At 39.7% G+C, this 27,036-nt stretch overlaps 1 protein-coding gene across 2 annotated transcripts in view; it reads right to left on the bottom strand.

Moving 5' to 3' along the window:
- The window catches only part of PTK2 (protein tyrosine kinase 2), a 190,753-nt gene that overhangs the window by 142,499 nt on the left and 21,218 nt on the right, over positions 1 to 27,036 (bottom strand). For both annotated transcript variants that reach the window (XM_017818296.1, XM_017818297.1), the window contains exon 3: positions 7,224 to 7,250. The gene's annotated coding sequence lies outside the window, so the exon portion shown is untranslated. The remainder of the gene's footprint in view (positions 1 to 7,223; positions 7,251 to 27,036) is intronic.

Genomic DNA, 27,036 nt, shown 5'->3' with positions numbered 1-27,036 from the left:
TAATTATTGGTTTCTTCAGTTTGCCAAATTTCATCTTTTCCTTAAGTAATTCTGCACCAGAACAAGACCCTTTCAGTGACTGCCACTGAAGGCTGTGCTGTAAAGGACCAACAGAATCTCCTTCACAATGACCTGATGCCCTGATTGTAGCTCACTGCCCTCCATTTGTGAGGCTGGCTCTGCTCCTGGATTTATTTTTTATCCTGTAAAATGAGACAGATGAATTCTCCAGTCACTCTTAGCAGATACCCACCCCCTAACTTGCCTATACAAAACCTTCTATTAACTAGAAAAACCCTTGCTACTACAAAAGTAAAAATCAACCTTGTCAGTTCCTAACCCCTTACCAAATACCCTCTAAAAATCCCTCTGAAATTTCTACAAACATGTCCCATTTCTGCAACCTTGGTGGAGTCCAGACAAAATTCCAATCTAGGTCTCCAAGTACATCGTTTGAATAATCCTTATCAACATCCCTTCAGCTGTTTCTGCACAACCACCACCAGCCAGTTTGCCAGCAAGAACATGCATGTGGGTGTACAGAGTGGAATGAACTTCCTTCACTTGGGAATCTGAGCTGCCAGGTCCTGGACATATTTATTGTGTGTTCCTCTGTATTCCTTTGACACCAAAACAGGTAAACAGCACACAAGCATCTGTTCCAAGCAAAACATTACCACAAGTTATTTATTTTGTGACAGCATGTAGTACAGAGTTCTAAGTCCCGCTGCAATTCTTCTGATATTCTACTGCCAAAAATCTGTAGAATCCCATAGTTTCTGTCCTAAGTGTCCACTTCCCCCAAAAAGCAAACCCTATAGAATTTTCAGGGTTTTCTTCTTTTACGTTTTGTCCAAAAGTTCTGTCAAAAACTTGCCTTTTTTTTTTTCTTCCTTAAGAAGAACACCAACTCTTAATATGTTTAAAGTAAAGCACTGGATGATCCCCTTTCCCTGCACCCCTAACTATATGAGACAAATCACTCATCTCTCAAATGGAAGACTAAGAAACCTCTTTCAGGGAAACCTGGCTAAGGAGTGTCACCAGGTGCCTGCATGACACTGAAGCTCAAGTTGCTTCTCCATCATCCTCAGTGAGAAAATATATATATAATCTTACTATTTCTAAAACAAACTTTTCAAACTAGGAATAAAATGAAGTGAACTATCTAAAAGAATTAAGAATATGTGCCGTTGACTTAATTCAAAGCTGGACTACAACACTGGAAATCAGGATACTTCATGTTATCCAGAGTGGAGCAGCCACATCTTTTTCTGGTACTTGCAAAAAGTTGCACAATTTTTCCTGGGAAAAGTCTCCTTACCCCTCTGAACAGCATAATTCCTAAAGACATCATGTCTAATATTAATTTCTAAGGAAGCAGATAAAAATTTCCAATTTGTCCTAAAATAGAGATTAATTAGAACAAAGAAAAAAAAATCTTAGACACTATCTATTCAAGTGATACAATTTCTATTTGATGCACCCCTGACTGCTAAAATTCTTCCACTTGGAGGTGATTGCACAGGAGTAAGCAAGAACAAGTAAGCAGTGTGGGTGTCCCCAAAACCTTGGGAGTCAGAACTCCAGACAGGAAACAATAGAGGAATGTGGTGAACTGCTGATTTGTTTGTTTATTCTAAACTATCAGACTATTGATCCAGCCTGTTAACATTCATAGGAACAAGGGGCTTTTCAAGTCCTCAACTCACTCCTTCCCCCCCATCATGTCATAGTCCCAGTGAGTGACCAGTATATCAAATTTCACCTTCTTTGAGCATCAGACTAGAGCAGATATTAGGGGTGCCACTACATTCCCAATACTCCTGATTTATGTCCTGAATTTTTTGTTTAATACTACTCTCAATAATCTACCTTAAAACTTCTTTCTTTCTACCCCATCTCCTCCTTTTTCCTCCATCCTTACCCACACTCCCAGAAAAACAATGTCCTCCAGCCAGGGCAAGGTTCTTAACTATGAACCATTTCGCAGGCAGTCATGGCAAATGGGGGACGTTCCTGACAGCTGGAAGAAAGCAAATACTCCTGTCTTCAAGAAGGGAGTGTCTGGATGGCTGTGGGCTGGTCACTCTTACTCCATTCCTGACAAGGTGATGGAACAAACGACCTGGAAAGCCATTTACAAACAGTAAGGACAAGGAGGTGATCAAGGGTAGTCAGCAGGGATGTATGAAAGGGAAAACACGCCTGAACAACCTAATGGACTTCTATGATGGAAGTACCAGCTTGGTGGACAAGGAGTTGTCATTTCTCTTAATTTCAGCAAGACTTTCAACACTGTCTCCCATGACAACATCCTAATAGACAAACTGATGAAGTTAGGGACTAAATAAATGGACAGTCAGATGACCTGGAAACTCTCTGAATTGTCCAGCTCAACTTTTCAAAGGAAAAACACTAAAATTTCGATAACTTACAATTTCTTGAGGTGCTTAATACATCTCATCATCTCAACACTACTTCATAGGTCAGCCTCACTGATAAAAACGTTATTCTTACCAAACCAAGCTGTTGTTATTGTCCTTGTGGGCATTAGCTATAAAATATGGATGGGAACAGGCAAGAGGGCGGCATCAAAAGCACAGCCAAAATAAGCACAGAAAGTTTCACTGGAAAGGCTTGCAAACAGATAAGATTCAATGTCAAGACCTTAGTTGTCACCTCCCCAAGCGCTCAACACAAAAAATCCTCAGACATCCAACAGCAATAGCTTCTAAAAGGATAAATACATTGTTTTTCCAAGTATCAAAGGTATTACAACAATGAGAAAATGCATTTTATGAGGTAGAGATGATGAACTTATTAAAACTACTCTACAAAACTATCAAATTAGAAGGCTTTAATACACAAATAGCAAGGGAAACTTCCTCAAAGTGACATTTAAGTTTTTTTCAGCAATAATCTCACCCAGTAGTAATAGGAGTTTTGTGATATGGAATTTGGAAATCTAGAAATAGCACCTGCCTCAGGTGTAGTGGTAGTGAAAGAATTAAAACTACAGGGCACATCTGCATCAAAAAAAGGAAATTCTTCTCAAACCTTCTGAACTGTAAGCAGGCAGCTATTCTAACTTGATAGCAGTATTATTTCATAAACAGAGATGCTTTTACTCTCTCACTTGTAAGAATATCTCATCATGCAAATAAAACCATTACAACCCAAGCCTTTACAAATATATGAAAATTAAGTTTACGGCTGCACAAAAATCAGAATTCTTAACAGCACTTGCAAAGATTCCTAGAAGGAAAAAAATTCCTGATTTTCAAGGGATTACTGAAAATACAGCTTTTAGTGGAAAAGTGCAGGTTTCCTCGTGTAATCCCGTAAGCACCACACCGGGCACTCTGACATGAGAGGAACTCTTCAGCCTTACTGCAGCTTGTGTTTAATTCTTATTTAAAGTTGAATTGACAAACCAAAAAGCTACTATTTTGTACTTTTTTTTTTTTTTTTACTTCTGACTACAGAGTTGGTTACCTTTTCCCCTCTTTAAGCAGGGATATTAACAACAGCTCATGTTACTGAGTTTATTCTCAGCTGCATGAATAATCACTGCATAATTTATTACCCTCAGTAATACATGTGAACATTTATTTTAAGAATTCTGCATAACCTCAATTCTGTCAATTCTTGCTACTGCAACTCTGGTAATTCCTCAACTGATTTTTCATTTTCCAACTTTTAGCATCTTAGCAAGTACACAAAGCCATTGGGGCTTTTGAAACTGGAACTGCTGCATTTGAGTTCATCACACAGGCAGGTGTAGATTTAGGATAAGGAAGATGTAAGAGAAAAAAGCAGCAGCAGGTTGTTCTGAGGCCCTGTGCTCCCATGGAAGGTGCCAGGAGCTGAACTTGGATTCATTAAGGGATCAGGTGGACAGAGGAGCGGACAGAGCAGGCCCCATCCTATGGAAGCAGCAGGGCCATGCACACCAACAACAGACTGAATGAGGACAGGCTTGAAATTCAGAAAGACCTTCTTCAGGTTGAGCTGAAGTTGTGTAACTTCCTTTTTTGTTTTGTCCTAAATGACACTTGGAACTAAAAATAGTTACAAAACCATTTAATATTTCAAGATAACAATGATTCTGTGTGAACGGTGCTTACCCAAACTGTACACTGTACATCAAAAAATGCACACAGAAACAGCATGTATCAAACATGCTGCATATCTGGGACTAAGCTACACAAGGAACACTTATTTCCTATTGATTTTTTTATACCTTATGCTAAGAGAGAGCAAGATTTTACTTCACTCGAATTCTGTCTGGAGGAGAGCATCATCAAGAACAAACATCTGTACCTAAGAATCCATTCTGTGAGAATTTTTTGTTCCATTTTTAAACAAAACCCAGTATATGCTCATTTCTTATATTTGTCTTTATTTTCCTCTAGTTCTTTGAAACAGCTTTTTGCTGCCTTACGATTTCTTGATTCTTTGATGAATATTTGCACTACAGGGTCAGGAACAAAGGACCAGCTCTGAAGAAAAGTCACCTACATCACACAGATGCTACAGCTGTTTTAAATTACACGTGACAAAATCCAGGAGGGATTGTTTCTAATCCCAACAGTGTCAACAGGGAAAGTTTAACTGCATTTACCAAAGGAAACTGGTATTTCATGCCTCCAGGCATACTGTGAACACACTCAGGTTGCAAGAGAACTTCACACACAGACAGGAGAACTGTGCTCTCTATCCACCTTTGAAACTGCATTTTAGCAAGTTGCTCTCCAAGCCCTTCCTGGTTCACATTCCAAAAATTTTCTATGCTCATCTCCATGGCCTCCATGACAAGGTAGTAAAAACCCAAGTTACCCAAAGCAGTGGCACAGATTAATGCAGGATAACACTCCTGAGTAATGATTTAACCAACAACCTCATCAACTTACTCATTCACCTGCCCACAAACAATCCTTCTTTACAAGAAGGTTTTGCTATGAAAATAAGTGTTCTGGGTGACCTTGGTGTACCCCTGACTGTACCAAATTTACGTGCAACACAACCTCAAACAAGACACTACAGTCAAGACGACTTCAAGTAGCGTCCTCCTTCCTGCAAAGTCTTCAAACACTGCAAAAGCCCCCTTGTCCCATATGGTGATGAAAATTTTAAGTACTAAAATGAGGTGGCCAAAGTGAGAACATTTCTAGTGACATCTATTGTCCACTGCTGAAAGCAGCACCAAGGAAAAAAGAGATAAAGTTCTTCCAAACTTGAAATAAGAAAATGCCATTATTTATTGCAGTGACGAGTTCTGATGATTAAAACTTCCCATCTGAATGCAGAACCTTATCTTCATTCCATTATATCTTTTATCCAGACTGTTTTTCCAATTTATTATTATTCAAATTTCTTTTGAATTTTAATCCCATCATTCAACGTGCTCGTAACTCATTTTATGTTGGTGTTACCGTCAGATAGAGGCACAGAAAGTCCATCACCACAGTCATTAATAAAAATATTGTAATAACAAAGACAAGTCAGATTCCTGAGAGACTCCATCCTTCCCTTCTGACAATATTTTAAGCAGGTCTTTAAAACAGGTTTCCTTAGTTCCTTTATCAGTGGGAATTGCCAAACCCCTGGTACAGGCAAGCCATGTTGTATAGCTTTTATATCCTCTATAAAGGCCTCCTGCCATGCCATGGGAAAAGCTCACCATTTCAAAATCCTGGGCAAACTTTTGCCCTCTATCAGTACTTCCAAGACACAGCTAAAAAGTACAATTAGGACACTCCCACACACATATTCAAATTGAAAAGAATAATCTCACTGTGATTCACACTGGACAAACTCTTCAAGTCCCAAATATAAACTCAGAAAAAGTTTCATCACACATCCTTGTTCTAGAAGCAGCAGAGAAAAAAACCACAACAATCCTTATCTTCCCATCAGCCTGACCTAAACATCGAGTACTTATTTTTCCATTATTTTCCATAAGTACTTGCCTGCCTGACAACCACTCTCAGCACTCAAAACAATTTTAAAGATGCTTTCCTTAAGAGAAAACTTGTTTAGAAGTTTTCTTCTAAAAGAAAACACATTTAGAGTTCTCTTCGTTGATTCTTGAAAACATTGGGGTTTTTTTTCAGAAGAGCTGCTCTAAAGTTCTTGTGGAAAGACTACAACATATCAGCTATCAAGCTTTTAAATGAAATTGCCACTTGATTCCAACAGTAAAGAGCAACTACCTTCAGAGCAGGGATTACATCTCAGCAAGGAGAAATGAAAGAATACATAAAGATCCACGAGCAAAATCAACGAGGCAGAGGGCAAGGACAAAAGGCAGCAGGTCTGACAGTGAACATCCAATGCCTCAACCAACCAGCACTTAAGTCAGGATTCCAGAATTCACATTGCAAGCACTGAAGAGATGGACAAATTCCATCTGCCAGGGAACAGGAGGCATCCTCACTCTGAGCTCTGCAGCACAAGTTGAGCCCATGGCACGAATGCATTTATGAAGTTCAGTACTTGGTTAAAAACCAAATGTAACAAACAGTAAACAAAAAAATGTTATTTTTAAATAATCAGGTTAGTGGTTTTTAGGTTTTTTGGTTGGTTGGTTGTTTTGAGGGGGTAGGTTGAGTTTTTTTGTGAGGTCAGTGCTTTTGGTGTGGTTTACTGTCAGGTTTTAGGTTTTGGTTTAGGGGGGGTTTGTTTTTAATTTTTAAACACCACTGATAGGAGAGACAGGGCCCAATAGAGCAGGGGGTATTTCCAGCTCTGACACAAATCTCCTGTGACCCCAGCCAGGTGAACAGTGTCACCTTCCCTACTACCACCTGAGGAGATTCCTGCCACCCATAAACTCCTCCATCCTCCTTTCCTTGCACATTGTCCCTCTGAATCACCACTAATACTATTTGTGGCTGTTCCTAATCTGTTCCCCTGAGAGCTGCATCACACGTAGGTCTGAGTCGCTTTAAGCACTAACCATCTCACACACATTTAACAACTGCCTATAAATACACCTCAGTTACCTCCTCCCCTTGTCAAAATATACTATTTAAATGAAAAAAAATCTGTACCTCAACAGGTTTTGTTTTAACCTCAGATCCCCACATGACTAAGTACCATGACAGTGCCAATAAGAACCGATATTCTGATTATATAAAAGCATGACTGTATCACAAGTAAGCCCTTAAAAGCTATCTGCTGTCGCATCAAGACATAAGTGAAAGCAGAGGACTTACCTGCTGGCAAGGGAAGTCTTGAAATATCTGTAACAATAAAGAAATACATTTAGAAACAGAAGGGGAAAATAGGTCTCCAATTGCATTGGCCTAATAAATTTTCTGCAAGGCTGTACTTGTTTAATAAAGCACATTATCTGAAGCAATTTGCTGGCTGCCAGGGATGCCACAAGCAAATCAAAAGCATTTTCCTTGTCTCACCCTGCTCATTAACAAGATTACTCTTTGCTCACCTAACTGAAGGACAAAGATTACACTAAAAGGCAATGAGTGTAATTACTGCAGCAGAATACAGGTCACTATGCCCAAATTAGTGCAGAATTCACCACCACCTACAGAATTACTGAGCTCAAAGTGTCAGGGATAAACTTTCTGTAGTAAATTCCAAGGCTTCCCTGAGCTGCAAACAGTGACCAGTCTCAGAGTCTAAATAGATCATAGTAAAAATTATATATTAAAAAAATAGAAATTAAGTTTTCCTAAGTAGTTAATTATATTAACTATAACTCGTTATATTCTTTCTGCCTGCTTTTCATACCTATACTTGTCATTTTAGTATACCTGCTTGTAACTGGTAGTTGAGGTGCCCACCAGAGCTCAGAACAGAAATCAAAACCCACAAACAACTAGAAAGCAAGAATTCCTCAAGTCTGTAAGGACAAGAACTGGGGACACATATCAAGAAGTTAATGAAAACTGGTATAAATACAAGTGGGGGGGATGAAAAAGAGGAACCAGTAAAACAAATGAGAAAAAAACCTGAACTGAACCTAAGAAAAAGGTCTGCATAGTTATTTAATTAAAGGAAATAGCAATGTTGAGTAATAAATTGTCATACTGGGTACAAAATCCACATGGAAACTGAACTTTAACCGTAGCTGTAGCAAGTGAAACAGATGCAGAGATTATCAGGGCAGGTGGTCACCTATTAGAAGAAATAATGAGACTTAATAAATTTATCAGCCCTGCTCTCACCAACAGATTTAACATCATGCTTCCTTTCATTTACAGTCCATGTCTGTGGCCGGAAAAGACGATAAAACCTGAACACCCAAGAGAATTCCACCTGAAACTTAAAGGCAGCCCACTAAAAATTTCCAAAATGAACTGTCCTACCCTGAGGAGATGGTGAAACAGCAACAACAGAAAGCTGAAACACACAAAGTACAAAATGAAAATGGAATGGGACACCACCAAATAACCCCAGAGAAAACACTGCCTGCCTTAGTCTGGTAGAACAGGTAGTTTAAAAAGATAGTAAAGTACATCTCAAAGATGCTCATCATCTGCTTGGGAACAAAACATGTTACATTTCTTACATTTTAACATGTAAGAAATGCCTCGAGACAGGAAAAACCGGGCCAAGGAGACACAGGAACTGCGGGAAGCAAAAAACTCAAGTTGCCTCCTGCAACAGCTCCTGCACAGACCAGATCAGCACATATGGAATGGAGCTTTCTTCCATCAGAGAAATGCTGCAGTGACAGTTATTTTGGAAAGTTACATGAAGATAAGTGTTGCATCTTTTTGTCTGTTTACATACGTTTAATAGTTTCCAGGTACTTTCTTTTATAAAGGCACAAAAAAATTCCTGCTTGTCACTAGGCTACACAATATCAACAACTGCAGCCACATGAGTAAAACATCTAAAGCTATGGATTAGGAAACACCATATTTGATTTTAATTATTCTACAGTGATGGGAACTAATCCCTAAGTTCCATTAAAATTAACGAACATCGAGAAATTTAAGTCACTACAGAAACTTATGAACCACATTAAAATCTTCTTTTAATTCCTGTTGCATTGGGAGTGTTTTATCACAGCATTTATTACTCAGAGCAGATTATTTGGTTACATGTGCCTACACAACACATTTCAATAAAATAACAGTAAACACAACCACCAGAAAGGTGTGTTATCATATATACACAGAGAGGCAGAAAACATGCATTTACATCTCAGGATTTGAACACTTCCAGGGAAAGCTCTGCAGCCAAGACACACATATTTTTAACTTAAGAAAGACCCACTCATGTTCCAGTGTTTGTCCCCAACACCTGAGCCGCTGTTTCCACTGTGATCTCTCCCTGCCAGCACTCCCACAGATCCCGTTACTGCACCAGGGCCTTCCCCAGTGGGGCACCCACACCATCAGCACCGTGGCTGTATTTAAGTCAAACACTGTAAAGATTTCTTACTTCCACGTTCCACTGCAAATTAGTCCCATCAGTGCATTAAGTGAAGAGATGCTGCACCCCTGGGACAACTACACTGAACAGCTTCCTGCAACTGTACCTTCTTCTATTACAATTTAGTGTAAGAGACTGTTTTTAATTTCTAATTGACACACATTAGATTTAAAAACAAGTCAGAGGACACTGAAGCCTGAAGGTCATATCAATCTACTTACAATTGCATAAATGCACTTAGGAAGTTACTTGTATCATATTTTTTAATGATTTCCATTAAGCACAAGATCCTCTATAGGCTGATGTATCTTAATTCTGGCAAACACCAGCCACTACAAAGTAGCAACTCATAACAGCATAAATGAAATAAACACTATCGGGATTCCAAAGATAAATGTAGCAATTCCACTCCTTTGTGTATGCAGACACCACAACAGTAAGTAAAATGCTCATTACCTCCATGTGTTTCTATCAGCTGCAGAGTCACTTCAGGAACTTCCTTACCCTGGGGTTTACCCCGTCTCCCCAGCTCACTCTCATCTCTTCTGGCTCAAAACTTTTCAGCTTTATCCTCCAAATATGGTTTTTCATTTAACATCTAACACTGAAAGATGAGTGGATTCTGGCAGCACTTAAAAAGCTCCCTTCACTGAGAGGTAAACTGAGAACAGGGATTTAGGTAGCTACTCATGTCAGATTGCATTTACAAACTTGCCTTCTTTACTGTGCAAAACTTCCCCCTTTTTGAAGCACATGATTGCAATTCGATCTCTAGAGACAAGAAATTCAACCAATGCCGTGACTTGAAGAGAAAAAAAACAAAAAAAACTAATCTGGTTTGCAACTCAAAGAGAAGCTGGAGAGCATTTTGGAGAGCTGTCCTCTTAAAAGGATTCCCTCACATGATGGGAGGCCTGGACTGACTTTCCTCCTACAGCTCAGTTCCTGAATGCTTGGAGTGCTGTCATACAAACCACGTTCACAGTAGCTGTACAACATGAACCAGTCCTACATTTCTATCTGCTCCAATGTGGTTGTTCAAAGTGAAATCTAAAATGAATCAACTTTTCATGTGCTTCTGGCTCCTACTGATCCTTTCACGAGATCACTCATGTTCTGCATTTATATTCTTCCATATCTCACCGTGCTGCTTGGTAGGGAGCAAACTGCCAGTCTGAATAGGCAGAGAGAAAAATTACTTTCACACCATATTCTTTATCATAATCAGACTTTTACATACTTTGTAAAGGTTAAACAGTTCTCAGGGAAAACTGATTTTATCCCATGTAGATACTGGGAGGATGGGGCAGACGGCCTCAAGAGCTCCTTTCCACCCAAGGTTTCTGTAATATCGTACACAGATGACTATAACAGACCAGGAGACAAGCTGAAATGACATTAGAGGTGCTACAAAGTAAGAAAGTTCCTCAGCCAAAAAAAACTTTCCAAGTAAACCAATTATGTACATGAATTCACTGAGGAATTAAAAAGGACAGTATTCTAAAGAAAGAATACTACTATTACTTCTATATTCACCGAGATGGTTTTGGGGCAGTACAGTCCTCAAATGGGCTTTGTGGATCCCAGCACCAATAGTTTTTTTTCCTATGATTTATGGATGCCTTCAGGACCAGATCTCTCTAACAGTGTATTTGCTCTTATGAAACTATGCATTTTACATTGCAGAAAACCCAATGTTTTCTTAGAAACGGAGCCACAACTTTAACTCTTCCTTCCAAGAGTAACATCTCATCATCGAAAACAGGAATATTTTGTGAGCTTCCTATTCCTACCTCAAGGTAAAATGAGAATATGGCTCCACGGACAACTCCAGAGGCTCAGACTCTCACCCCATCTGCAGCACTGATCTCCTTCCAGAGCTGTGGTAAGCACAGACCACAAGAAATTTAATCCTGTTCTCCTGTAGCAGGAGCTGGCTGACTCTACCCTAATGGTATTCCCTTGAAATTCATTCAGCTATTCAGTTCACAATCTCTTTCCAGGGAAAAGTAAAGGCTCACAGCACACGATGAACCACAGACCACAGTCTCCAGGAAGCTGAGCAGCACATGTCATGGACAACAATCCTTCCAACTGCTGAGGAATATCACAGACAACATTAAATGCAGTTTTCCTATTTATCTACCAAAATAACTTAGGAATACAGATGCATATTCAGCTTTTAGCCTTTGCATGGCTGATGCTGAAGAGTGTTCTTTTAAAGGCTGGATCCAACCATCTGGAAGTCTCCCTTCCTATATTGTCTGACAGGTTAAAAAGGCAGCTGGATGTTCCTCCAGTCTTTAATGAAGTTGAGATCTCATTGTCTATGTCAAAATATTTTTCTTTTCTTTTAAAGAGCAAAAAAGTAAACAGAAGTCACCTCTCAAAAAAAAGAACACCCAAATAACTTTGTAAAATTCCATTTGTTGAGAAGTTCAAGGATTTATCCATGACCATCCAATTTTTTGAGCAAATACCTTGGAGACACAATGAACTAATCCTGACAGCACACCCATTAAGGGAAAGCTATTAAAAAGTTTTACAATATGACTAAAAGATGGTATAAACCACCATTTGCGTTGTTCCATATATGTATTTTTTCTCTTCATTACTGAAAGTGCACCTCTTAATTCTATGCTAAATCTAACCTACTTCTAATTTAGCAATCTGCAGGGATAAATGTTAACAACCTTTTATTCTATCAATTTACATTAAGGCAATTTTAGGGCAATTTTCAGGAGCAACTCAATAAAACCTTTTTGTACATTAGCCATGTAGAATAAGGTGCAGAAGGGGCTCACTGCAAAGCCCCATTTTTCCTAAACCTTTGATTATTCTTACAAGTCTTTAAATGCTCAAACTATTTTTGCTTCCAGTAGCTCCCCCAATGTGCAAACACCAGTACCTGACACACTCCTCGTATGTCAATCAGAACAGCACTAAAAATACCATTTGCTTACTTAGATGGAGTTTTTGCCCCTATTGACATATTTATTGCATTTGCCTCAGGCACAGCAGCAGCTGAATATCCAGCTTAGCTGCAAATCTTCATCTGTTACCCTGGGGAGAGATGGAACGGGACAATTATAGGACAGACACCTCCATCCGCTAAACCCGACTGCAATTATTTTGTGCTTTGGCCAGATCAGGAGAAATTCAGCGTACAAACCCACACATCTCGTGTTTACAGCCCCTACTTCACAGGAGATCCACGTTGCACAGGAGTCCTTTATTATCTTGGTTTAAATCTTTGCTTCAGCTGTGAGTATCAGCAGTAATGATTTAATGCTTTCATTTCTGTCTGCTGAAAAGGTTAACGAGAATGAAGCCCTCCGACACCCTCCCCAGGAAACGTGCACTGCCTGTGTTATGCTTTTCAGAAGTTCTGTTTAACCAGTTATTAAAGGCAAGCTGCTGCCTCTGAAAATCAAAAGCAACACAAAATTAAGGCAAGGGAAAATGAGAGGACCAACTGAAGTACTGCAAAGAACACTAAGGGTTTTTTCATATTATATGTTCGGCTGATAAAACAGGTACTAGGCACAACTATAGTGTGATCACATCTAACATACCTCGAATAGCTTTAGATATGCAAAAGTATTGTGGTATGACACCAGTACAACAAGCATCAGCATCAGCTAAATCATCCTCTACCTTGAGAACACCTTCAGTTCATATCTGCTTCCTTAATTTGTCAATTTGTTGTCAGTTTACTGTTGCATTCCTCTCATTACCTCAATCTTGTCTTTATACCTGCTTTCCTCTTCCAATTTGAAAACAAAATCAATATTTAGTCTCTTAGTTTATAGCATCTACAAAAAAAAAAAAATCATTCAGCAGTTTCAAATCAGAGTTTCCCTTCTATTGAAACTGCTCCAAAATCACTCTGCTTATGGTTCTTAAATACTAGTTTTTGAAATTGAAAAAAATCCAGACTCTGATTCAGACCCGGAGAGTATTCCACATGTTTTCCTCCATCTCAGCTGAACTCTGCTCTGATGAACTCTGCATGCACCTGGAAACTTCAAATTAGTTTACACCACCTCACTGAGCATGACCAGAGTTATCTACCCAGCCACAGGAGCCAAATTTCAGACCAGGCACACTGAACAGTAGGATATTAAATGAAAAGGTTCTGGTGGAAGCTACATTTAAGGAGGTTAAGAAGAGCAGGAGAAATTACTCAATCATTACTCAGGGCAGGTGGGATCAATCTCATTACACAGTGAGTTACAGAACATGCAGTATCTAGGCAACTCAGATAAAGAATTTATTCTCAATACCTACATAAGTACTATACACACCTCTTGCCTATCGGGAAGAGAGGTGTGAATAGGGAAGAGATTAGAGCAGTTCCCCAAGAATTGGTTTTAATCAGCATCACAAAATGGGTGAGTGAAATCCTCCAGTCTAGAGGTGATATTAAGCTCTTACAGGTCACCAAAAGCCACGACAACGGGAGAAAAAAAATCAGCAAGGATCTCACAAAATGAAGCAAGTTGCTAAAAGTCAGCAAAAACACTTCAGCACAGAGCTGTGATGTAATGCATCCCGGGAAAAAACCCGAGCAATACCTCCTTAACCAAGTAACACTTGCACTTTCTCCGGTTCCAGCTTGCAGGAGGAAGGCTGAGTCACTGTTTTCTCTGAAATCATCAGCTCAAGCTGTAGTAGCTGGCCAAAGGCAATAAAACATTGTGTCTCATTAGGAAGGGTACTGAAAACATGGTACTTAAGCCTATTACTGTGCAAAACAATAAAGCATCAACATGTTGTGTCCAGTTCTGGTCTCTGCACCAGCAGGAATACAGAGGTAGAGATGCCTGGAGCAGGGCAGCTGAAGTGATCAAGGGATGGAAGAGCTGCCAAGTAAAGACAGATTACCAAATCTGGGGCCCCTCAGCTGGGAGGACATGAGGTTCACAATGAATATGACCACAGCTTACAAGTAGGGGGGGGAAAGAAAAAAAAGAAAAAAAAAAAAGAGAAAGCAAATCCATGCAGCTCCACCCTTCAGCATTAATAGGAAGCATTTGAGAAAACTACTGGAGATCAGCTCCAACCCAGTGCCTCTCCACAGCTGGCACTGAGCTTCCTGAAGTTTCTGCAAGAGAAAGGTGTGGAGGCAGGTACCATTAGCCAGCTCAAAGGCAGTTGTCCTACTCACAGAGGGTTGACAAGGAAAAAACAACAAGGACCAGTCAGGGAGGTACCACCTGCCATCTCAGCTGCAATAGGGATGCTGAGGAAATACAGGACCAGGTGTGCAAACTCCTGTTGTATGGACAAACACCTACTATTGCCACCAAGACAAACTGCTGGGCTGGAGGATCATCTTTTGTACCAGCAATAGTGTGGCCAGGAGGATGAGGGCAGTGACCATCCCCCTGTGCTGGGCCCTGGTAAGGCCACACCTCAAATCCTGGGTTCAGTTTTGGGCCCTGCACAAGAAGACAGACATGGAGGGGCTGAAGCATGCCCAGAGAAGGGCAACAGAGCTGGGTAAGGGTGTGGAGCACAGTTCTGATGAGGAGCAGCTGAGGGATCTGGGGGGGATCAGCCTGGAGGAAAGAAGACTCGTGGGGACCTTACTGCTCTCCACAACTACCTGAAAGAAGGTTGTTGCCAGGTGGAGGTCAGTCTCTATCCCAAATAATAAGCAACAGGAAAAGGGGAAATGCCCTCAAGTTGCACCAGGGGAGATTTAGATTGAATATTAGGAAATTGTTTCAAGGAAAGGGTTGTCAAGCCCTGGCACAGGCTGCCCAGGGCAGTGGTAGAGTCACGATCCCTGGAGGAATTTAAAAGCCATGTAGATGCAGCACTTGGGGACATGGGTTAGTGGTGGCCTTGGCAGTGCTGGGTTAATGGTTGAAACCAACAATCCTAAAGGTCTTTTCCAACTAAAATGATTCCATTATTGTCGTGTTCCTTAACTCCCTGCCGTGGCTCTGTGAAGATGTGGAACAGCCACGAGCTGAGACATCACCTGTAAGAACATACCTACTCAGTCAGAAGTGCTCTTCTAAGAATGCCAGCTCCATTACAGGAATGTTCTTATCCTTTAATGGCTCACTGCAAAAGGAGACATGGCTAACTCTGAACAAGCCCAGGAAACTTCAAAAGCTCTTCAGATGTTTAAGGGGGGACACGTGTGTGCTGACAATGGTTCAGATCTATCAGGGATGTCTCCAGCACTACGACCTGTGATCACGTAATCCTGATGGAAATATTGTGACATTTTATGAACATAACAATTCAGGCCCTCAGGCAGGCTTAGGGAAAGCTGCAGAACTGCACTCTATACGTGTAGAGCCACCCCCCATTTGTACTACAGAGTGTTTGTTCTTCCAAGTGATGGCTTTAGTGGATGTTTTTCTTTCAAAAAACATTGCCTTGACATTGCTTGCTATGATCGAAACTCCCTTGTCGTTTTCCATGATGGACTTGTGACACAGAACAAGTGTGCCACCACAAGTCACCCACGCCTTCAAAAGGTGACAGGATTTTGTAGTTCCTGTACTGAAATACAAATTAGCCCTGCATGTCAGAAAAGCTGGTTTGTGCTCTAGCTATGGCAGGAAGTTAGCAAAGAGCATGTAGATCTTTCAGAATGTAAAATGAATGTGTTCCCAGGTACAGAAATGAATGCCAAGGACACAACCACAAACAGCAGAGAATGAGAAGAAATTACTTCAGGCAAAATATTAAAAAGTTCAAAACAGAGCTACACATCCCAGACCACAATGTAACAGAAAACTACTTTCTTGGGTGTTTTTTTAGGAGGGGGTGGGGTTTTGTTCCCTTTTTTAAAATGATAACTAGTTAGAAAGATTTAGAGTAACAGACTAACAAGGTAACAAAAAACCACCCAAGTTTCTTTTTGGAATACTAGAACAGCATTTTGCAAGTTTTGGGTGGGTTTTTTTTGTTTTATTTTAAAGATAAATTCTTAGAAAGTTGGGCGAGTCATTTCCTTTCATGTTTCACCACTGTAAAATTATGCTGTTTCCATGGTTCTGGCCCACACATGGATTCCATTGTTAACAGCAGTTTTCCAGGAGCTAGAATTAAGGTTTTAGGTTTTTCTTATTTGAAGTTACAGGACATTCAAGACGGGTGAAAGAAGGTTGAACATAATCAATGCAGCCAGCATGCAATGAGGAAGAAAAAAATTTAAGAGCTTTCCAGTAAAGAACACACACAAAGCAGTTTGTCAGAAGTTTATCAGAAGATTATCACCTTTGCACACACATTGTACTTACCAAAAAAACCCAAGAAAACCCAAGAAATCCCCCAAAAATCAACAACAACAAAAAAACCCACCCAAAAACCCAACCAACCAACCAAAACCCCCTGAGGTTACAAAGGAACATTTTTTCAAGAACCATCTAGATTGAATAAATTACTTGTCGAAGAACAGAGCAGATACAAGGCAAGGAAAATTAGCAAGGGGCAAAAATAAACATTATTTCTATCATTACACAAGAATATGCAATTCTTTGTAAGCCAAAGAGACACAGAGCCTACTTCAGGGTGTGAACAGAAGTTCAGGGGCAACAGAAATGAAGACAACAAATCAAGAAAGGGCAAAAGAGTCATTATAGAGTAATATATTATGTATTCATCTGAAATTACAATTATTTTTTCTTGCTATGTTGTGTGTTAGCAGTAGTTGTGTTCAGTCCTCTCCTCTCCCCACAAGGCAGATGCACCAGCAGAAATAGAAAAAAAACTTTTCCTTAGCTTCTCCTCTGCTATCTCTGTCCCCTTTTATAAAGTTTTCCAGATGGAAGAGACAAAGAACAAATTAAGACAGCAAAAAAGATGACAAGTGAGGTAGGGAGGAACCACAGGCAGAAAAAAAACAAAAAACAAACACGCAAAAGAAAAACACACACATACATCAGGACAAAGAAACCCAAAGAGATGACTGACAAAACTGGATTATGAAGGAAAAAAGGGGGGTGATGGGGTAACAAGAGTGCAGACAGAAGAACTGCAGAACACAACATGAGACAGGCTTTCTTCTCCTAATTGGTTCTGTCATGTAGCCGTCAGAGAGCGATTCAAAAGACGAGTAACGGGAAACCCCCCAACACGTCTGTTCTCTGCAAGAACGTGATCAAACAAGAGCCCCAGCTGGCCTGACAGAACACAACACACATGCAGCTCCCATGTTCCATTTGCTGCAGCTTCCAAGCTTGGCCATTGCTCATCTGGGCAAAGGGAACAAGGCAAGCAGTTTGTTTCTAATACGGCACCACGCGAAGTCAAGTGTGCGTGAGTAATGGATTCTCATCTCCACGAACCCTCTGAAAAATTTCAGCTTGGCATCATTAAGATTCTATCAGCCCTGAATTGCAATTTAAGATAGTCTTTTTCGCCTTAATCTGCTGCTCTATTTAATCAATTTAATGCACAGTAAAAACTTAATTTGACAAAACTGGAAGCATTATTTCTCTCTGCCTCTGGCATGAAGAAGATTAGGACCACCAGAAATACTTGCAAGAAGATTTAAGATTCATTACATGTTGGGTGGCAGATAAATATTAGATATGCCATAATACTCTAAGTCTAAAAGCTGTGGGTTTCAGTTAAGGCTGCAATTACCCCCCTAGCAGATAACCCAAGTCACGCTTCCTACACGAGCCACGACAGTAATTTTTAAAGTCAGATCACCTAAAATACTATTTCATACAATACTGACAAATTCCACAGACACTTGTCAGAAAGAACAAGGACAATAAAGACAACTTTTGATTTATATATAATATAAATATCCTGTGTAGCCTGCTGGCCATAACCAGACTGGATAAAGGTACGGGTCCAAACAGAACATGTTGTAGGTCCAGGTCCTTGACGTTCTAAATGAGGTAACGAGCAGCCTACACCCCTACCCAAAATTTATCAAGGTTCAATTTAAACTCATTAGATTATCCACAGAACATGGAAAGATAATGACAGAAGGCTGCTGTATAAGGATGTTTGGAGTCCTGAAGCTCCCAGATAACACAAGTTACATCCATGCGTCCATCCAAGGCTCAGCCCCGGAGCTGGAGGTTCCTAAACAGTCCTGGGGCGAGGCTGGAGCTGGTTCACCAAGAAGCAGCTCTTGTCACCTCAGGGCCAAGGCTGTGGCATGACGGCACTACTTGCACTGTGAAATGAACACTTCTGCCTTCAGGGCTGTCAAACCAATTTTCCTCACAAATAACTAACAAGACAATTTTAAGGGCAGCAGCAGGGAAAGGAATCCCGACATCGTGCAGCTCGTTACTTCCTTAGCTAAGAATCACTTCATCCCTTAGTAACTCTGACTTGGTTCATAAGTATTTAAGTAGAGTATTACAAGTCCATTCAAAATGGATTTTAAGTCTATCGTGCCTTTGCACCTAGACACATGACTTCTTCAAAAAAAAAATTTTCCAATACAAAATGCATCTACTATTAAAAAGTCTGAAACTTACTATTTCTGCTTTTAATGTTGGGAAACAGGGCTGCTTCACTTGAAAGTACAGTCAAATATTTCAGTAACAGCTTCTTCGATTTATGCAAAGGGATCACACTGTGTATACACTTGTACAATTACATCTTACTTCAGCTTGCTTTGTTGATATATAAAATGGAATCCTAATGGTGAATACATACCCTGCTGATGTATAACAAGTCCTTATCAGCAAGCCAAGTTAGCTGGAGCATATAAAGAAAATCATGATGTAGTCCTTTAAGAATAAACAGAAAAGAGCCACAAATATCCTAATTATATAAGCTCATTTGGTACAGCCCTGTGTAGGTTGGACTCAGTGAACAAATGTTTTCTGCACAAAGATTAGAATTCAAGACCACAAAGAAGTGTACAGAAGAAATGTGGGTTTTGCCTCAGCAGTGAGTGCTGGGAGGCAGCAAAATGTAAATCTTTTGTACCACAATATAATCCATAAGAAAGTACAGCAACAGCAATAAAGTCTAAACCAAGAAACACATTGTGAAGCTTTTTAAATTCTTCACTGATATTGTAGTTTATTCGTTGCCACACCATTCCACAGGACTGAAAAAACACCAGCTCACTTCTTTTCTTATTTCAAACAAGGATAAATTATTTGAGGATTATTCTCTAAAGAGCTTTTCCATTCCAGGGAAGACCAGTAAAAAACCTATCCAGTTTTCTCTGCTCCTGCTCCAACCTGGGACAAAGTGAGATACCACTGAATCCCACAAGAACAAAGACTTGACTTGGTCTCAGTGATGATCTAGAGCTGAACTGACAGTTGTTTCACGCACTTCCAACCTCAGCAATGAGAAGGTGGTGAACATTTTTTAATTACTCTGTGATCTAGTTTTCAATTTATCATGTACGAAGTGTCAGGTACCCCAAGCACACTAAATTATTTCGGATACGTTGCAACTCTGTCTCCCGTAATGTGCAGAATACATATGCAATGCTTATTAAAAAATTTAAATTAAAATACCGAAAAGACATTGAGTCTTCCCTCTCTAAATTGCTGTTGAAGGTATCCTAAAACTCACCCTGAAAAAAAAATAATCATTTGAGTTCAAGCTTGAGGTGGAAATGAGAAAGAAAATGGTTTAAGGTTCAAATTAAAAACCTTATTCAAATTTCCAATAATTATTAAGGAGACTCATTTTCAAGCTCTCCAAGATCTAATCAGGTTCAGAGTGGACATGAACTTAAATTTGCTTGAATAGATTAAAGTAATTCTGACACAAAATCAGGCAGCTACTGCACAAGGATGCTGGTATTTCAGGAGCTTCTGAACACATCCCTCTTTGCTGATATGCAGAGGGAGATCAAATTAGAGAACTGCACTGTGTATTTACCCCGGTGTCAGCTCTGGTACAGTTAATATTTATTTCGTCATCCTGCAAACTAAGCATTTGTGACAGTACAAAGGAATTTCAGGCTGCATATGCAAACAACATGTCATGGAATTGGAGTTGGAATAATTTCTAATTGAATTTGTCTGCTGCAGCCCCACAGAAGAAGAAATGCACAAGTTCTTAATAACAGGCCACAAAGCTCAGAGCAAACGAGAGGAAGTTCAAAGGACCAAAGAATTATTTTCAGCCTAAATGGCAGGGGTGTTAACTCTGCTGCCACATGAATGCAGTTTAGCTAAGTCCATTTATCTCCTTTTTCCCAATCCCTGAATCACAGAGCAGTAACTAAGTCATGAGGGCAGAAGGGAACCGATGGAGTGTGTCTGCTTACAGCCATGAGAAAAAGTACAGAAATCCTTTAGAACAATTTGGGGTAAACTGGGCAACTCTGACCACTGAATTCCTCATGTCACTGGAACAGATCTGTCAGGTGCCTAAATCGTTCCCAGCAAGGCTGGAATCAAAGAATGGTTTAGGTTGGAAGGGACCTTTAAAGACCATCTCATTCCAACCCACCTGCCACAGGCAGGGAAACCTTCCACTTGACCAGGTTGCTCAGAGCCCCATCCAGCCTGGCCTTGAACACTTCCAGGGATGGGGCAGCCACAGCTTCTCTGGGCAGCCTGTGCCAGGGTCTCACCAACAAAGGGAAGGAACGCTAACAAATTTCTTCCTCATGTTCAGTCTAAATCTACCCTCTTTCAGTTTTAAACCACTACCCTTTGTCCTGTCACTACAGGCCTGGTAAAAAGTATCTCTGTTTTTTAAAAGCAGACTCACAATTTTTTTTTTCCACAGTGCAATTGCAGGTCTCCCTAATCAACCTACAGTTAAAAAAAAAAACAACAACCAACAACAAAACCCAAAACCAAACAAAAACCCTGGCAAAAAGTTTTCTGTAGCTGGAGAATTACCTGGAAACCCCGATCTGGTACCACTTGTCAAGTCCAGAATCCCAAAGCTTTCCCTTCCTCAGAGTTTTTCTAAAACAGGAACTCTAGAAAAGCATTAATTCCTCCTGCTATCCCATTTAGCCATATGAATCCCTTCCCCTTACTGGATTTGTTTTTATAAGCTTTCAGACTTATTCTTACCTCAGCAACTGTAAGGATCACTTTTTACAGTGCTAATGAGAACTGAAGCAATGCCAGAAAGCTTTCTAATTTAAAAAGCAAAACTAAGATGCAAATGAATGGCACAGCAATGTGTTCAATAAATAGCATATCCAAGACCACAGGACTACCTTACACTCTTCAAACACAATTTTACCTTCTTTAAATATTAAAATAATTAAATACATTAAATATCAAACTTAAATTTAAAATTGAGACACTTTTCTGAATAGACCAATAAAGCATTATTTACAACAAACCCATAATATTCAACAACACAACTGTGTTCAGAACACCCTTGAGCAAGGAGAAAGCACCACCACCACCATCACTGTGGCCCCTTTATCCCAACACACCTGAATACCTGAGACTCACCTGATCCCCTGAGCCCCCAAGCCACCTCCTTCAGAGTGCTCTGGGTGGTTGAAAGCTGCAAGTGTACCAGGTTTGGGGGACATCACAGAATGTGGGACATCCAAAGGGAAATCACAGAATCATCTAGGTTGGAGAAGACCTCTGCAATTGATGACCTCAGAGGTCTTTTCCAACCTAAATGATTCCATGATCCTACGTGTGCACGCTGCTGTCGACAGCCTGAAATCAGCAGCTCCGCTCAGCTCTGCTCTGAAGCTTCTGCCTCTGTGCAGCTTGGTAGGAACCAGCTTATGGTCAAATAAGTGTAGGGGAGAGGATAACAGATGTCAAGCAGCACAAGCCTAATTATTTAGGAAACTAAGGTAACAGCAGACAACATGGTCATGAGTAACACAGCCATAGAAAGGGGGTAAGTGGGATGACAGGGGTGACTTGTAATGGTTTCATCCTGCCTAAGGAGTTTCTGTGCAGGGAAGAAGGCTATCAGCTGGTCCAAACTACCTCTCACAGAGAACAGACACAAAATATGTACAGCTACAGTCTACCAGCTAAAACTCACTTAGTTCACCTCAGAAAAAGCAACCCCAAAAAGACTTCAGTTTTCCCCACTTTTCTAATGAAGACATTTTCAAAATGTCAACGGGTTTGGCGATTACATAAAACTCCAAAATTTGAAGCCTACAAATGAGACACTGCTCCAAAAGCCATGAAGTGCAGTTTTGAGGCTGGGCAGATGGCAGTGACTTAGCCATGGCTCAACCCAAGGTCTCTTTGCAAAGCACTCACAGCAAAGTTTTACCTTCTGAAACGTCCTACATCCAGAATGTCCATTTCTGAAAAGGTTGGCTTTTAAAGAAGTTAATACTAAGAGATTATAAAGTTCTACCTCCTCCATATCTTCCTCAAAGCACAAATATACCAAGCCGGACTGAGAAATTAAGGTCTTTACTTATTCTTCCAGGACTTAAAGCTCCACAGGAGCTCCACTGTTTCCTCAGCCTCCATCCCAAACCCTAATGCTCAGGCTCTTTCCAACTGCTGAACTCCACAGTTGCCCTCTGCAAAACAGAGGTTTGAAAAGCATGGTGGGCTTTTAAATGTCACATTATGACCATGACTAGAGACCTAGTGGACCTCCACCCCAACACCCTTTAAAGACAGGTACTTTATTCAAATGAAAGGTCATCAACTGTAACATTTATTAAGAACCAAAAGAACACACATCCAAATACTTTTAAGTAGCATAAAATATTAAAAACAACTCATATAGCCTTATACAGCAGCCACGAAAAATTATTTTTAGGGACAAAATCCTCTCATTCAAGACAAACATGACAGATGATGAAATTTATTTAATTCCTGTGTATTAAGTTGTGAGACTAAGCTACCAGAAACCTAAATTGGGAACGTCCGTGGACTGGATTTACAGCCCTGATTACTGGCTAAATACTGACATTGTGATGAAAGCTCCACAAAAATCAAGGTCTTTCGGGGTTTTTGGGAAACTGAATGACATGGGATGGACACCTTCAATGGTAAGAGAGTGGAATTTCCAGATATTTTACAGGCAAATAACATTACATTCACATTAGAAAACTTGCCAGCAGTAGCTTATTTCTTATTTTGTTCTAGCCTTATTTTCCCTTCGTATTTACAAGCATTTCAAAGAGCAAACTGCACAATAAAACTAATATTAAGTTTGTGAAGCTGGTTAAATACGTGAACCATGTGTGTAAAACACTGTAATTTGTAATTCAGATGCCTTGGTCTCAGAAACTCTGTGTGTTAAAGTTTGGAGTTGGAGATCAATTAACCACAACTCAGAAGTGCCTTGAGGCTTAAAAACCAGCAATGCACAAATCAATATTTAATTTGCAGTCAGTGTAGGAGCTAAAAATGTATCAGAAGCAATGTACAAATTATATATTGTAAACCACAAAAGGAAATAAATACCATCAACAGCCTCAGCAATTATATCCTATGAATATTTCAATGTAATTTCTTTTAATACCTCCTGATTTTAACAAAAGTTTGGGAACAATCACCCCATTTAAGCTACAAATGGTTCATGTGTATCATCATTTGCATAATCCAAAAATCCAAAGCCATATTTTTCCTGCATATTTCTCTTTCTATCACAGGGAATAAAGTAGGCTTGGAAATGTTTCCTTGTCCTTGGGCTGCTCACATCCCTGACTGCTTCTCTCCCTCAAATTTCTGCCCTCAAATTTCTGCATTCTTCAGAAATTTGAGATCCAGGGGGCAAATCGAGACATGTCCTTGCTTCAAAAAACATTTTAGGCAACTCTGATGATATGAGAGAACAGTAAAAATAAGAAAATGCGAAGTTACAAGGATGTCCTGAACTGACTGTGTCTGACCTCAATTAGTCATCAGATCAGCTCCATAGAAAACACGGATGCTGCAGACAAGAAAATCAGTATTACATGAATTGGGCCAATTTGCAGAAATTCTGCACTGCTTGCACTTCAGATGACTGAGAAAAATAATAGTTCTACCACCCCAAAATTTAACCAGTCTTTTGTTCAGGTTTTGTAATTTCTAGAATTAATGCTTATTTCTGAGAGCAAAAAATCTAAACTGGAGGTCAATCTCTGGGTCCTTCCTACCAACTGCTTTTCAAATGTCCACAGGTTCACACTAATTTATCTTGAAAAATTATTTTGAAAAAAAACAAGAAAAAGGAGGTACATACTAAAGCAACAAACTGAAACTCCAACTCACCAAAATAACACAGGAATTAGTTTTTTCTGACAAAAATACTTCACAGTTCAGATGCAAAGTTAGCAATTAAATGTTTATCTAAACATATAATCCAGGTGAGGAATTTGAATGAAGGGACTATGTAGAGCCATCCAATTAAATCCAACCCTCCTTCGCCACCTCAAGACTTCCACACTTTGCCCTCTAAAAATTAGGGGATACAGAACTTCCAAGAGAAAAGCATTGATGCCAAAAGAATAATTAACTCTGTATTTGTGCATTTCAGCTGCTTTTTAAATCTGTGATGCTCCCATGGATATGGTCATCTCAAATTTTCATTGTATGAGGGTATCTTTAGTGGGAGTTTCAGTTAGAAAAGCTAAAGCAGCATCTTCTGACCCATTTCTCACACTGCTTGTGTGCACTTATTGCAGTGATGGTAGCAACATTCTGTGCAGGTTCGCTTGATGTCCAGATATATGAATACAGAGACCATGAGGATATTAAGGAATATAAGTCACTGTTTTCTTCATGTCCTTCTTTCTTCTTTACAGGAGGGAGAGATGCATTTAGGTTCTGTTTTAAAAGCTAAGTGTTTATTATTAAAAGCAACACCAAAACTACTAATTGCTTGTATTAGTAGTGAGATTCAGTGATTTTTATGTCACTCAAACTCTGGATTTAATATAGAGCTCTTAATTTTTCCCTTCAAAAAGCAGTAGAGTAATTGGTGAAAGTTTCACACCATATGTGTTTATACAGGCACACACATCTCCCAGAGCAAATCTTTCAGGTAGTTTTGGCTTGGCTTCTCCTCAAACCTTATCAACAAGAAAACTCAGAGCTGAAGCCCAGACTTCACCACCAGCATCAGATGTCCTGTTCTTCATTGACTAATTACATCCATACAAGATCTCCTGCAGAAAGAGGGCCTCAAATTAAAAGCAAAAATCCACCCAAAAAAGCCTCCCCACAAAAAAAAGATGCAGAACTCACTGTTTTAATGACCACTTTCATTTGGGGTCACACCTGTTTAGGATTTAGCACAGCACAGAAGCACAAGGCTCAGGCTGGATACAAACACATCCTGTGCTTAGGAATTTTTTTAAGGTATCAAAGAAGGATTAATACACAGCCCCTAACACCAAACAAAATGGAGGGGCAAGTTAACATCCTGTTTGCTTGGGGTTTTTTTCAAAGCCAAAAATTATGATGCAAAGGCTTCTAAGGGAAATTATTTACCACGTTAGGAGTCCAACTCAAATTTCTATGTTAAGTGACTTGCAAGAGTCAGCATACATTTAAGGCAGAGGAATACAACCTGAATTGTTCTGTTTAAAATAACTAGGATACAATACAGTTCAGACTCCTGGGAATATTACAACTAGCAAAGACTACAACATGAAAAGACTTTCAGAAAGAAGTGAAAGTTAAAATACATAAGTATTATACTATTAGAAAAACCATATAATAACCATTCATTTTGATATGGCTCTTACACAAGTCATTTAGAATAACGGAATAGGCAGAAGGAAAAACTATGATTACAGCTTCTCCAATTCCTCTGGACCTTAACACCCTCTACAATTCTGCCAGGCTTTTACCATCCTATCCTGAAAGTTCAGCTGAGTAGACTGATCCTGAAAGAGGGAAATGACAACACAACCACCTGCTTACAATACACACAAAAATAACCTGGAATGCCAAACTTGGAGTCCTGTTGACAACCGTGACTTTTTAAGTGCCCTTTAGCTCTGCACAATCTAAATACTATTTTACTAAAATAAGAAATGACCTTTTTTCTAATGGGAATCCCAGTCAGCAATTTAAAGACTGCACCGTCCCCAGCACAGCTGGGAGTGGAGTGTTACAATAAACCTCCCACGTGTTGTTAAAGGGCACAATTTCAGTGGTACCTGGGACAAATATTAACTTCTGCCAGGTGATCAAGGCTCCCTCTTGGTACAGAGCATTTTCTCTCATTTAAAGCATTCATTTTTGGATGCAGTTATAGTCTGTTATTGCATTCTCATGTCCACTTCATCCTCCTTAATAAGGAAACTCTGTCTAAGCTACTTTTGTCTGGACTCTTGACAGGGAATTCAAGTTGCCTGCTTTACTTCTTGCCAAGGAAAAGAGAGTACTGACCCACATCTACTGGTCAGAAACAAATCATATCACTTCTGACAGTCACCTACTCTGTACCCAAGACAGCAGTATGTGTGGGCAGTACATAATATAATAAACAATAAACCACGATTTTTGCTAATTCTGGCTACCGTAAATAGATTTAATTAAATTCAAGCCCATGAAAACACAGCATTTTTATTTCAGAAACTCAGTGGTTTCAAAAGAAATTGGTATCTACAGAATTATGATGCATTAGGAAGATTTATGTAACTCAAGGAATACAGAATAACCAAACCTAATTATCTACAAGCATCCAGGCCTAAAAGGGAATCAGGCTGATTGGAAGGGTTTTATACTGGGCGTTCACATATCCCTG

This window comes from Lepidothrix coronata, unplaced genomic scaffold (assembly GCF_001604755.1).
Source record: "Lepidothrix coronata isolate B3197 unplaced genomic scaffold, Lepidothrix_coronata-1.0 Scaffold67, whole genome shotgun sequence".
NCBI lineage: Eukaryota > Metazoa > Chordata > Aves > Passeriformes > Pipridae > Lepidothrix > Lepidothrix coronata.
This window is presented reverse-complemented; position numbering and strand designations above follow the sequence as displayed.